We start from the raw sequence: 14,520 nt of genomic DNA, 5'->3' as shown, positions 1-14,520 counted from the left end.
TATCCTGTGCCTTTCCTGCTCTTTCTGCGGATTGATCAACTTCAGACCCCCTTCTTAGATCATCCATTCGTCCATCAGGAGACGTTTGTTGAGGGCCACAGTTGTGTGGAGCTTTTTCTCAAGGCCACGCCTTCTTGGAGCTCACGTCCTAACCAACAGGCACGATAAGAACCGCATGGCATGTGGGGGGAACCAGAGGCGCTGTAGGGGTTCAGGTAGAGAGATCCAGAGGAGCAGCAGCAGGGAGACCGTGTGGCTAGAGCAAGTCAGTAAGACACAGAGGGTATAATTACATAGGGCCTAGGGCCTTTGGAATAGTCCTATTAGCTTTTAAAATCTCCCAAATTTGAAAACACCCTCTTTTTAAAATTTTTATTGTGCTTGATATATGTGTGTGTGTGCGTGTGTGTGTGTATGTTGTTGTTATGTCCATCGAGTCAGTTCGGACTCATAGTGACCCTATAGGACAAAGTAGAACTGCCCCATAGCGTTTCCAAGGAGCGGCTGATAAATTTGAACTGCTAACCTTTTGGTTAGCAGCCAAGCTCTTAACCATTGTGCCACCAGGGCTCATACATACATATATATATATACACACACAAAATTTGCCATTTTTACATGTACAATTTAGCAGCATTAGTTACATTCACCGTGTTGTGTAACCATCACCACTGTCCATCTCTAATACTTTTCCATCGCCCTAAACAGAAACTTGATTCTCCTTCAGCGCATTGCCCACCTCTCCCCGCAGGCCCTGGTAACCACTACTCTACTTTTGTCTCTTCTGGGTATTTCATTTCAGTGGAATCAGACAACATTTGTCCCTTTGAAAACATCTTCTCTTGGGCAACATCCCCTTCTCTGCTCCTGGTAACCACAGAACCCCTCACAAGGGGTATCCCCACTCACTTTCCCCAATTTCTCCTCTTGGAGAAATTGACCCCATGATACCACTGTAAGTGTTGGGTCAAGTCACTTGTGCCCCCTCCAGGGCCATTCCAGTGGTCACATTTCAGTCTTTGTCCTGCTTGCTTCTCAGCATCATCTGAGCCTGCTGACCCCTTGCTCCTCATGGGATACCTGGTCACTCAGCCAGCTTCTGGATGCCTGCCCCAGATCATCCCACCTCCCAGGCATGGCTCCGTCTGCTCCCTCATAGTCTCACCCTCTTCTTGGTCTACACCCCCCTTTCTGCAGCTCACAGCCACCCCAGGACTTTGCGCCCTTCCCATCATCAGCGAGCTCCTTTCTCCTCTCCCATCCAGACTGCCCTCCACCTGCTCCCTAGACATCTCCTTTGGGTGTGTGGGAATGCCTCAGACCCAGCATATCCACAGCTGACCTCCTGGCCTTCCCCCTAAGCCTGTATCCCCCCTTCCCAGTTAAAGCGTCCCACCTGCTGGAGGTGGTGGCTAGGGTCTTGGAGAGGCTGTTGGGGTCAGGGCCCAGGCCATATAGGACAGAATAGAACTGCATTGTAGGGTTTCCAAGGCTATAAATCTTTACAGAAGCAGACTACCACATCTTTCTCTCATGGAGCGGCTGGTGGGTTCAAACTGCTGACCTTTTGGTTAGCAGCTGAGCGCTTAACCATCGCACCAACAGGGCTCCTTCAGGTCTCCCCACAACCCCCATTTCTCTCTTTGCATCTTACGACTGGAAAAGGAATGTGGAGGATAGCGTGCTGTGTCACTCTTTTGGGGTCTATGTAAGACTCTGGGCCACAGGGCCCTCCCAGTTAGGTCTGGAAGGCGAGGGAGGGGAGATAAATGGGACGCTGATTGAGGGGCCATGGATATGGGTGTGGGCATGTGTGCCCAGTGGTGCCCACCCAGTCCAGATAACCGGGGTCCCCAGGGAGGGATGGGTCTGGCTGCCACAGTGGGATAAAGAGGCAGGCAACTGACACTTCTTCCCCCTGTGACTCCGTCCCCTGTACCCCCAGGCTGCAGCTGTGCAAGGCAGGAAGCTTGGGCCCAGCTCTTCCTCGACCCAACCCCATAATCAGCCTGTCATTTCCGAGGAGCCAGCGTGAGCTCCTCACCAGGACTGGGCCCACAGCTGGCCTTGGAGGGGGTCCAAGCCACCTGACTCCCTCCAAGGCTAGGGGTGCTGGTGCTGTTTGGAGTCAGGGGTTTGTGGACCTCCACCCTCCTCTCTGGTTCCCCTTCTTGCAACCCGGAACCCTGATGAGACACAGTCCCCGCAGGCAGTGGAGCCCAGGCAAGTGGGTTCAGATGGTGTAAATGGGGTCAGGCTGGGTAAATGGGTACAGGCAGTGTAGATGGATTGTGGCAGTGGAGGCAGGGCACACGGTGACAGCTACAGCTTTGGGGCAGTGTAGACAGATACTGTCCGAGCTTCCTAGGGCGACAGTAAAAATTAGCACAAAGTGGGGGCTTAAAAGAACAGACATTTATTGTCTCCTGTTCTGGAGGCTAGAAGCCCGTATTCAGGGTGTCAGCCGTGTCGATTCCCTCTGAGGCTCTATGGTAGAATCTATTCCTTGCCTCTCTCCCAGCCCTCTTGGCATTCCTGGGCTCAATGATGTATCCTCACCTGACCTCTTCCCCCATGTCTGTGTCTTCCCCCTTTATAAGACACCACTCAGAACGGTTCAGGATCCCCCCTACTCTGTTATGACCTCATGTTAACCTAACAGATAACATCTTCAAGACACTACAGTATTTCCAAGTAAGGTCACATTTGCAGATATGAGGTGGGGGGGGTGACTAGAACTTCATCGTGTCCTTTTGGGAGGGGCATACTTCAATGCATAACAGCTGTGAGCTGTGAAGGACGTGGAGGTGGATGTGAGCAGTGTAGACGGAGCAGCCTTTGTTACGTGTGTAGCTGTGACCAGGGGAATGGGGGTGACCAGTGTAGTCAGACATGGATGGCACAGGTTGGATGGTGCAGACTGGTATAGACAGTGTGTGGGTTTGGGTCCTGCCTTGTGGCCCTGTCCCGCATAGCCTGTGTTCTGACCATCACCTCCTCCCACCCCCTCTTGCCTTGGCTTTCCTTGCCCAGCTTACCGCTCTCTACAGACTGTTAGATCTCATGTCACTCTCTCACTGCTCCCTGCATTCCTGCACCTGTCCTCCCCAAACCCCAGATTCTCTGACTCACACTTTCATCCCCTCCACCCCCAGCTGTGATAATGGGGGGAGAGTACAGACCACTGTGCCTTGGGAAAAGACATTTGTTGGGTATGCTGTTCAAGAGTTTTATAGGTATTGAGTTTGCATGAGAACCCAGAAGATGCCAGTGCTCCTGTTATCCCTGTTTCATAGATGAGGACACAGGCTCAGAGAACTTAAGGGGTTTTGTAGGGCCCCAGGTGCTCTTTAGAGCTACCGTCTAGGGATCCAGCTTGAGCTGATGGGGCAGCCCACAGGTGCCCAACTCTACTGTCCCTAAAACAGAAGGTCCCACATCCACCCTTGCACTGCAGGGGGTGCTCACCTCTACTCCATGCCCCTACTCCTGCTCAGGTGCACCTGGCTCTACCTTGCAGGCCTCCACAGTCCCAGGATGGGGCATCCTGTGTCCTTGCCTTTCCTCAAGCTGGTCCTTCCACCTGGAAGCCTGTTCTCTCTTGCTCACGGGGCCAACACTGTCTGCTGACCTTGACCCAGCCTGGGCCCTTAATGCCCCTCCGGGGGCATCTGAACCCGGTGTGGGTATGGCTGACCTGCAGAGGAGGGAAGAGACCTGTGGGGGGTGGGAGGGAGGCTGCAGGGGCCCCCACCTCTTCCACACACAGCTAGAGAGCCCTCGTGTGCTAGGAGCTGGACTCTTCTCCCTTTGTGCCTCCAGCCCCCCACAGCTGCTCCTGTGACCCCACAGACGGCCCAGAGGCCAGAGTGCATAATCCAATCCCATGAGTGTGACTCGGTCCCATGCCCCATCCTCCCTGCCCCCTGCCCCCTCCCGCCCACCCGCCCTGCCTGCACTGAGCAGTGGGCAAAGTGAAGATGCACCCAGCTGGCCGGGAGCTTTGTTTGGCCTGTGGCCAGCAGAACGTGGCCCCTCCCCACTGGTGCTGCTGGCCCTGGCCTCTCCTGCTGCACTGCCTAGTAGCACCGCAGTAAGAAGGGTTTGGCTGGAGCCACGAGGAGAGTCACAGGTCTGGGCTGCGGCCATCTGCAGTCCTAGTGTTCACTCGCCAGCTCCCTGTGCTTAAGTCTCCTCGTCTGTAAAATGGTACCTTCTCTCTCGTGGAGCTCTGGTGAGGATTGAATGAGGGACTCCGGGTGTAGTTCAGGGACAGTGCACAAAAACTGTCTTTGCAGATTGCCATTGTTGCTTTACAAGCAGGCATGGAAACCCTGCTCTTCACCTAGCCCCCGGGTGATGCGGGGTCCCGCTGATGAACTGGTGCTGGCCTGTACCCTAGGAACTCAGCCCAAGGCTGTGGTGGAGGGAGGGGATGGACAAGGACTCGGGCAGGGACTGCAGTGTGATCAGGGCTATGACAGAGAGATCCGGGGGCCTGAGAGGGCCAGGGGAGCCCCAACCTGGCTCAGGGGTCTGAAGCATGAGCCAGAGGTTAGCCAGGAGGTAGGGACTGTGGGAGCCTCAAGTCTCCTTCGAGGAAACTGTCAGAAGATGCTAGTGCACTTTGTTTTCAGAAACTCTTCCCAGGTCCCAGTGAGCCGCAGAGAAAGGGTGTCCAGAAGTGGACCCCTGGGGCTGGCAGGCCTGGACACAGACCTTGACCTCACAGTGTGGTTGGTGCTGGGGCGGAAGGGGCTGCATCCTGCTGTGTCCACGGTGCGGTACGGAGACGGTGACAGTGAGGCTCACGATAGCAGAGAGAATCAGCATTTCTTCGCACCAGGTACTGCTCAAGTGCTTTATGAACCCTCTTACCCCATTTCACAGATGGGGAAACTGAGGCCCAGAGGCCTTCCCCAGGCCCCCCTCTGGTGAGATGCAGAGCTACAATCTGAACCCTGCAGGTCCAGCCCCTGTCCTGCTGATCCTGTGTGCACAGTCAGGGTGCATGCAAAGGTTGTTGACTGAGTGGTGAGGGATGGAAGCTTGGTTTTAGCTGAGCCAGGCCCAGTGCCCCAGCCTCTTCACTTGGTGGCTGGGGCAGTTCCCATATTGAGACAGATCCAGCCCTGCACCACTGTGTGGCCCATGAGCCTCCACCACCGGCCTGGCTCCCCCTTCCCCACTTGAGTCATGAGCGGACAGTTTCTGGCTCCTTAGCTAGGCTGCAATTCTGTTGCCCCTGGGCCTCTGCTGGGCCTGGCACATGGACATTCTGGGCACCTGTGGACAGGCATGGTCCCAGCTTGTCAACCGTGGAGTAGGAATGGGGATATGGGGTGGAGGACAGACTCGGGCCAGAGTGGAGTGCTCCGTACACCAGGACCACTCTGTTCTTCTCACAGCCTCGGTAGAAAGGAATTACATCCCTGCCCAACAAATGGGGAAACTGAGGCTCAGAGAGGGGCAGCCATGTGCCGAAATTAAACAGCCAGGAGCCACAGAGCTGGATTCTGAGCCCAGAGCCAGACCACTCCAGGCCTGTGTAGTTCCAAATTCAAGCAGGCTGCTGCCTCGTGCTTTACACATAAGGAGAGTAACAACCTCAGCTGCCGCTTATTGAGCACTTACTGCATACAGGCCCCATGCTGTGTGCTAGGTCCTGTATGCTCACCCCAACCCTCTGGGAAGCTGTTAGTATGTCTGTCTTATAGATGGGGAAACTGAGGCCCAGGGAGCAGGGTAAACTTGCCCAGGGTGCCACAGCCTGGGCGTGGGGTTTCCAAGGATCTTAGGAGAAGCTAGGGGTATAGGATACCTAGGGGAGGATGAGTAAGGGGTTCCTGGAATCGCCCAGCCCAGGGTTGATGTAGCAGAGCTTGTCTGGCTGGGGTAAGGGCTTCAACCTGTCCCCTCTTCTCAGTGGGGATGAGGGCAGGAGGGCAGGGCTGTGATTCCAGGGTGCTCACCACTACCCCTCTGTGGAGAGCTGACCCCTGGAACTCACCCTGAGCAGGCCTAACAGGGCCTGCATCTGGGAGGGAGTGCTGGGCATTGAGGCAGACTACAGGCAGCAATGGGGACTGACTGAACTGAACCATTCTAACTCCTTCTGGGCTGCTCCCTGGATGTAGGCAGGCATTTGGGAGGCTTTGGCTGGGGTCATGACTTGGGAGGTCACCCCGGGCCTGCGTTGGAGCACATTATCAGTTAGAGTCACAGGTTCGGCTTCCATTCCTGGCTGTGTGACCCTAGGCAAGTTGCTTCACCTCTCTGATCCTATTTCCTCATCTGGAAGATAGGGATCATAATGGGCCCACCTCACCAGGCTGCAGAGAAAATAATTTAAGGGGCTGTGGCATTAAGAACACAGGCTCTGGAGGTCTCTGCCTGGGTTTGCTCCCCAGCTCTGCCTCTTCCAGACTGTGTGACCCTGGGCAAGTCGCTTCACCTCTCTGAGCCTAAGTTTCTTCATCTGTAAAAGGGGATAACAACAGAATCTTCCTTGTAGAGCTTTCTCTGGACGACATGAGGTAGTTGAGGTAAAGCCCCATAAATGTGGCCTGAGTGCCTGGCACAAGCTCTCAAGCGAGGGCCACCCCCAGGTGCAAGAAGCCTCCAACTCCCCCTGCTTTAAAACTGCCAGTGTGGGGGCTCCAGCTCTGGCGCTGCCAGGTGGATCACTGAAGCCTCCTCCCCGTGCGCTGTCTGATGAAATATAAATAGTACCCGATGCTTGAGCAAGGAGAGGAAAGTGGCTGTGGCTTGGCCTCTCCCCTGCCCAGCAGGGACAGGGAGGCTGTTGAGCCTGCATGCGGACTGAGGGAGATGGGAGCTCATGAATAAATCAGCACGTTCTGGGCTAATGCACGGGCCAGGGAGCGGCAGGTGCAATTAGCGCAATCACTGCCCCAAGGGGGTGACTTCGTGCAGGTGTGGCCTAGCGCACCCTGGTTTGCAAGTGCCAGGACCAACGAAGTCCACAGCCAGTGGAGAGACTCGGGGTGGCCAGGCAGGCTTGATATGGGGCCTTGGACCTGTGTCCCCCCCCGCAGCAGCCCTGAGCTGGGACAGGGACAGGAAGCTGTGGGCAGAGTCCTCGCGTTGCCCCCACCTAGTCCTCCAATTTCTTTTCTTTTTCCAGCTTCTTTGTGTTCAGTGGTTTGAGATATTTTTTTCTTTTGAACCAAGGCTGTCCCAGGCTTACCCAGCTCCTGCCCTGTTGCCAAGGTGACCAGACCATATCCACCCCGCCATGGCCACTTCGAGGGTTGGACAAGGGACTGCATGCATGTGTGTGCCACACCTGTGTGCACCTGCGTGTACACAGCTCACACACAATTACCCATGTGCAAGAGCAGGCGTGCTTAGACCGACCCCTGAGTGTACTGCCCCAAGCAAATTAGATACAGATATAGCACTGAAATAGCAGAGGGGCATGCAGCCGGCATATGACGTACACAGGTGCACACGCATGCACACACACGTGAGCATACACACATGCACACATGCAGACACATTTATACACACACACTCACATACATACACATACGTGCATCTCTGCATGTGTGAGGTCCCCGCCCACACCCCCTCCACCCTCAACATGCCTTGCACGCTAGTGGGCATCTCCTTGCCTTGCACGCTAGCTGGCATCTGAACCTCTTTGCTGGACAGAGAGGTTTTTTTGGCTGCCAGAGCCACCAGGGAATTAACTCGCTCCTCTCCCCCACAGCCATCAGCTAGTGGCTGATAGGAGTTGGTGGACAACAGCATCCAGACGCTAGGCCACAGGCCACTGCCCTGCAAACCTTGCCTCCCACAACACTGCTGCTGTCACACCAGGGACTTCCTGGCCCCTCAGGGGTACACACCACTGGGATGGAGCCCCAGAGCCACAGCAGCAACGGACCCATCAGCACAACCTTCACTGATTTTCCCCTACCCTGGCCCACCTCCCTACCCGCTACCTCTACTCCCTGGGGTCACCTCCCAAATAAATTACCTGCTTCCAAATCCTTGTATGTTTCTGGCAAGGTGTGGACGCCCCCAGCACACCTTGAGTAACACACATCCATGGCAAGTACAAGTTGAGTCCAAGTACTCACATGGGCACATCACAGCCAAAGTATGCACTGACGGGCACAGGCAGGCACAAGAGGAGGCACTTGTGTAGCGCCCAGTGCTTTGCACAGACCACCTCCATTAGTCCCCCAAAAGCTACGTAAAGGATGTGGAAACTAGAGCAAGAATTGTCCCCAGATTAATCATATAAACGTGTATCTTAGAGGTGGAGGCAGGGTGAACTGAAGCAGGCAGATGCCAGGGCCAGTCCAAGGAGAAATCCACACCCCACCCCAACATCTCCTCTGCTGGTGGAGGCCAACGTAAAGGTAGAGGTAGGCAGAACCCGCATCCTCAGACCTGTGGAGCCTGGCCAGTATCCCCTACTATCCTCTGGCCGTGCACCCCAGTGACTGCGTGCAAGCTGCCTCTCCCAATGCCTGGCCAGAGTGGGGACTAGCCAGGACAGGGGAAACCAGGCACCCTCCCCCAACTCTAGCCTTCCTCACATAGGCACTGACCTCTGAGTGGCTTTGGGGTGCTGAGTTCCCCTCTGGACCTGCTTCCTCCCTACGAGCAGGGAGAGTCCCAGACATCGTCTAGTTTCGTGGAGTTGTTGAGTCTTACACACAGTAGGTGCTAAAGAACAGCTCCTTCCTCACCCTCCTAGCATGAGAAAGCTTTTCCTAGAGGCTCAGCAGTTGCCCCGCCGGCCCTCCGGCAGAGACCTGCTGGTCACTCCCTCTGCTCCAGGGCAAACGTCCCAAACCTGCCTCCTCCTCCTTGGTCCAGAGTGGTCCCAGCCAGTGGGAGCCAGCCAGGGTTCAGATATTAGGCCCCTCCCCACCAGCCCTGGGCACACTCAGTGGTGCCTGCCTCCCCATGGCATCATTAGCTGCTACTCAAAGGGTGGGGGGAAGGCACGTGGTCAGGGAAGCCTTCCCATAGGAGGTGGCCCTAAGCCTGGAGAGGCTAGTTTCTTCTAGAGGTACTGGGTTGGAGATGTGAGGCCGTGTCCTACACTCCCAGCCCAGCCCCACCATGGACAGCTATGTGGTTTGGGGCAAAGTGCTCGCCGTTGCTTAGCTCTGTGCAGGAGCAGAATATGAAGGGCAGCAGCTTGTATCACTGTGCCTAGCAGGCCAGCCGCACAGTGTGTGCACAGCTTTGGTTGTGGGAGTTAGAAATGCATGCCTGGCATGGCCAGGCAGGAGTAGTGGGGCTAGGCTGCCCTTGGTCGGGTCTGGCTCTGCGACCCTGGGCCTCAAGTCTCCTCATTGTGAAATTAGGTCGGAAGAGCTGGGAGAGTGCACTGGAGGTGATGTGGCCAATGCCCCTTCCCAGCCCTGAGGAAATTTCCTCCCGGCCATGTTCCTGGCTGGCCACAGCCTGGGAAGGTCTCCCAAGCCTAAGTGACTGTGAGTTTGTCCTGGGCAGTTATAGGTAGGTCACGAGGTTCAGAAGCACACAGTAGGTACTAAATAAAAGCTCCTTCCAACTGGAGAGGGGCAAGGCTCCCCAGGCATGCCCCAGGACTCTGATCTGCCCCCTCCCCTCCCCACCTCTACCCAACCTCAGACCACATTTCCTCCCTGCTCCCTCTTGCTAACACCAGCCTTGTCACTCTTCCTCAGCTCCCTGCATGCTCATTTGTACCACAGGACCTTTGCATGTGCTGTGTCTTCAGCTTCTACCAGGCTTCAAGCTTGGCTCTCTTGGGCCATCTTCAGGCTCTCTCCTGCCCAGGCCCCACCTTGAACACTCCTTCGCATGACATTCTCTTCCCCGTTTCAGTGTCCTCACAGCGCCTCTCAGCCGGCACCTTCTGTGTTCGTTCATTTTCTTCTGAAACGTCTGGCCTCTCCTCTATCTGTTATGAGCGCCAAGGGAGCAGGCTTCCCATCATGTTCATGCTGCATCTGCGCAGGCCTGCAATGGGTTTTGTGCTCAATGCAGACATGTTTGTGGAATGGATGGTTGGATGGATAGGTGGGTGGATGGACGGATGGAGAGATGGGCGGATGGACAGATGGATGGTTGGATGGACAGGTGAATGAAGAGTGAGACACTCAAGCCAGCCCTGGCATCTCACCCTGTGGTCCAGGGTCCCACACAAACCCACCTGGTCTGGCTAATGCTCTGCCCTCTCCCGAGAACTGTGAGCTGAATTGCTCCAGTGCTGGGAGCAATGGTTCTGAATGTACAAAGGAAACTGGAAATGTCGAAATACTTATCAGAATATTATTTTATGATTGTGATACAGTAGTTAATGTGAGTTGCTTTATTAACACCTTGATCTCTAGAGCTAGCGGCGGACCTCATACTGGCTGTCGCTCTGCAGTCGTGGTAAGCGCAGGTGGTTCACGGCATCCGTATCCATCAGAGTGGGACATGCTGAGACGTGGGATTTCTGTGTGCCGAGCTGCTGGGTTTGCTTCCTCTGCTCCTCACAGAAGGAACCAGGACGTTCCACCTAGAGGCTGGCGAAGGAAAGTTGACGTTTTCTCCTATCACCTTCACAGAGCCCTGGGCTCTACCCACAGCTTAAGACCTCCTGCGTCTGGCCCCTCCTGCCCTGCAAGTGCAGCCAGGCCCGTCCATGTCCCCAGTGGACACAGGCCCCATCAGAGGTCCCCTGTTGGCCTCCCAGGGCTGGAGCCTGTGCTTCATTTTCCTGTCTGTGGGTGGGGGAAGGGGTTAGTGGCACCCCAGGCTCCCCATCCCACTGTTCTGAGTTACATGGCCAAGGCAGGCATTGTGATGCTTCCCAGCAGGGTCATGGGGGCAGGCCCCCCCAAGCATCACCCTACAGCTTGGTCAGGAGCCCCTTGCTGGCCTGGCAGAAAGCTGACATTTCCTGCCCTGCGGGCTGAGCCCAGGCTCAGAGGGGCTCCAGTGGATGACAGCTAAGATGGCAGTCACCCCCACCCTCCTCCCTGATGGCAGAAGCCTCCCCCACTGCTGTGAACAGTTAATAAAGGAAGGAGGTGGGACAAGATGAACAGGACCCAGAGGAGAGACGCTCGTTTGACAGATGGGGAAATTGAGGTCCAGAAAGGGAAAGTCACATGTGAGTTGAGGCTGGAGCTGGACTGGGACCGTGGAGGCTCCAGGATGCAGCCCTGACTGCACTCTCGAGTCCTAGGGACAGAGTTGTGAGAGGCTATCTTAGGTGTGGTTCCCATTCCTTGTGGGCTCCACAGCCCCTCCTTACCCTCCTCCAGGTACCTGGCCTCAGGCTGGGGTCTCTGAGGGCAGTCAGACCCAGATCCCCCCTCAGGGAGCCCCTGGCCTGGTGAAGGAGACTCAGAGGGATAAGTAATTGCCAGCTGGCACAGTCTGGACCAGGACAGAGGGAAGGACAAGGGCCCTAAAGGTGGGCTCTTGGAACTGGGTGTTGAAGGAGTTTGTGAGGGAGGATAGGAAAGAAAGGACATTAGCAGAGGGAGTGGCATGTGGCAAGGCAAAGAAGTGGGGGCATTTCCTATGATCCCATCTCTGTGACAAAAACAGTCCATCAAGTCAATTCTGACTCATGTTGACCCTATGTGCTTCAGAGTAGAATGGTGTCCTATAAGGTTTTCATGGCTGTGACTTTATGGAGATCTCCAGGCCTTTCTTCTGAGGTGCCTCTAAGTGGGTTCAAACCACCAACCTTTTGGTTAGTAGTCGAGTGCTTAACCGTTTGTGCCACCCAGGGACTCCTAACCCTGTGATGGACTTGTTATCTCCACTAGCAGATGAGGAAGGGCAGGCCCAGGTGTTCCCAGCTATCCCAGCTGGCTTTGTGTCCCCGGGCAAGTCCTCTCCCTTTCTGAACTTTCACCTGTGTGTCCCTCCATCAGCCGTTCCGGACCCTGACCCCTCTTCACCTTCATCCGCAGCACTGCTTTCCCTGGCACACTCAGCTCTAGCCCCGAAGCCGTCCCTCTGCCTTGAACACACCAAGCAGCATTCCAGCCTCAAGGCCTTTGTCCTTGCTGTTCCCGCCTCCAGGAACGCTGTTCTCATATCCTTTTTGCATCGTCTCAAATCAAATGTCCCTTCCTCAGAGAGGTCTCCCCTGACACCCCCACCCCCGTCCCCCATGTAGAGTAGTTGCCACCCCGTCTCTGAAATTACTTGGTGTTTTTTATTTTTCTCCCCAGCATAGCTTCCAGCACAGTGTCTGCACTCAATCAGTGCTCAACAGGTATTTTCTTAATGTTGAGAATGTTGAGTAAATGCTGAGTATGAGTCTGGAGAGCCACGGGAGGCCCCCCTACCTGAGCTGTAAAGGGGGCCCCTGGAAAGCACCCCTGTTTCCTGGAACTCCAGATTTCTGAGCTCAGCTTCCCACCCTGCCAGTGTGAACCCCAGGCCCTCGGTGGTCCTGTCAACCTCCCCTGCCCCTGGGGAGTGAACAGGTCCTCCAGGCTGGGGCTGGGGGCTGCCTAGACAGGAATGTCAGGGCCATGCAGATCAGCTAGGCCAGCCGCCTTGTCTGCAGACAGGAAAACGGGGGACTCAGAGAGCAGGTGAGACTTGCCCAAGGCCCCATGATGACTTGTGAGGAGCAGAGCCTGGCGCTGACCCAGAGCTGGGACCCTGAGTCTCCTGCCCCCACCAGGCAGCCTTAATCCCCTTGCTCCATGGCATCCCAGACACCCCTCTGATGCCTGGCTGCTCCCCTTCTGGCTCACGCCCTTTTGTTTGTCTACCAGGCTCTGCTCACAGGCAGTCATCCTCCAGGAAGCCTGCCCTGACCCTGGCACCCTGAGACTCCAAATCTGGCTCTACCTCAGGTGTATCTTCATTGTTGGTTTTCTCACTGTGTCCCCTGCTAGGCAGTGTGCCCAGGAATGCAGGGGCTCCCTGGTTCATCCTTAAGGCCCTGGCCTGGCACTGATCCTGGCCTTGAGCAGACGTTCAGGAAGGTTGACTACAAGAAGGAGGCCTAGAAGACAGAGACCAGCCCCTGTCTCACTGTAATTGGAGCATGGCTGGAAGCCCATGAGACCCCCAGCTCCCCCTAGGCCCCTACTCCTGGGCCTTGGTTACCTGGGGACGGGGCTGTCTGCAGCGGCTACCCTGGTGGACAGCAGGCAGGCGGGCCGAGGGGCCCAGTGCCAGGGATACCCTTTCTCCCTTCTTTCCCACCCCCCCGTATGTTCCCAAGATAAAAATACCGTCGGAAACATTCCCTGGTGCCTGACTTGACCTGTCAGCCACTCCCGGGGGGTGGGGCCAGAACCTCCCACCCTGTCCTCACCTCAGGGCTCCCGGCCACCCTGAATAGCTTATCCCTGGGGTCCATGTGTCCAGCACCCATCTCCTGGCCCAGCAGTGAAGGAGCAGACTCAGAAGGTCAGGGGCCGGGGTCCTGCCCCCCCATTCGTGCCTTCAGCCAGCACTTATTGAACCCTGCAAGGGACAGGCAGGGTGCCAAGCTCCATCCCCACCCTGAGAAATAGGACAGAGGCCCTGCCCTCATGGGGCTCCCTCCACTGTTGGTTGCGGAGGGTCAGGGTGGGGCTGGCATTTGCCCCTTTTGGGAATCCCTCCTTCTGGCCTTAGCAGAAAACTCCCTCTCACAAGGAGACTGGGCTAGGCCGGCACTTAGTGTGCGCCCGCTGTATGCCAGACACTCAGACATAGCCTTAGTTTGCCCTCCAGGGAGTCTTCTGAGACGGTGGGGGTCCCCTCCCTGTTTTGCAGACCTCAGATCCAGGACTGGAAGAGCCTGTTGCTGTGGGCAGACTAAGAGGCTTGGATGGGGAGGTCTGGACCAGGGTGGTGGCTGAGAGCATGAAGATGGTGGATGGATATGAGAATTAAGGAGGTAGAATCTACAGGACTTGGTAAAGGATCAGATGTGGGGGCTAAAGGAGAGGGAGGAGGCTAGGCTACAAACCCAGGCTTCTAGCTGGATTGACTGAAGTGGTCGAGTGACTAAAGAAGGGGCAGAGGAGCAGCTCTGGGAGAAAAGAAGGAGCCAGTTAACCGCACGGTGTCTGTGGGACATCCAGGAGAGGAGGCTTGGGGCATGGACATTTCCATGGCAAGGCCACTTAAGGCCTGTGCGGAGCACCCAGGGGACAAGGGTTCCAGTGCAAGTAGTCTAGTGGGAGGTGATCCCAGGAAGCTAGGGGATTGAGGAAGTGAGACAGGGAAGGGAAGGAGCCATGGTTACTGTTGTGGGTAAATGGAGCCCAGTCCCGATGGGGAGCCCCAGCAACAGCATGGAACACATCCCAGAGTTAGCCCAGCTGAGGGGCAGGGAGTTGGACACTCAGTGATGGAGGCTGCCCTTGGGGCACTCACTTACTGACCTGTCCTGTGTATGGACAGAATGTGCGCTGGTGGCCAGAGAGGGCTTTCAGGCAGAAAGACTCTGGTGTTGACAGTTGGAAATTGAGCAGGTGGGCCCTGAAGCAGTGAGGGGCCCGGGGGATAAGGGTGGGGCACATTGCTGCT

This window comes from Trichechus manatus, unplaced genomic scaffold, assembly GCF_000243295.1.
Source record: "Trichechus manatus latirostris isolate Lorelei unplaced genomic scaffold, TriManLat1.0 scaffold00080, whole genome shotgun sequence".
Taxonomy (NCBI): Eukaryota; Metazoa; Chordata; class Mammalia; order Sirenia; family Trichechidae; genus Trichechus; species Trichechus manatus.
Note: the sequence above shows the minus strand (reverse complement) of the source record.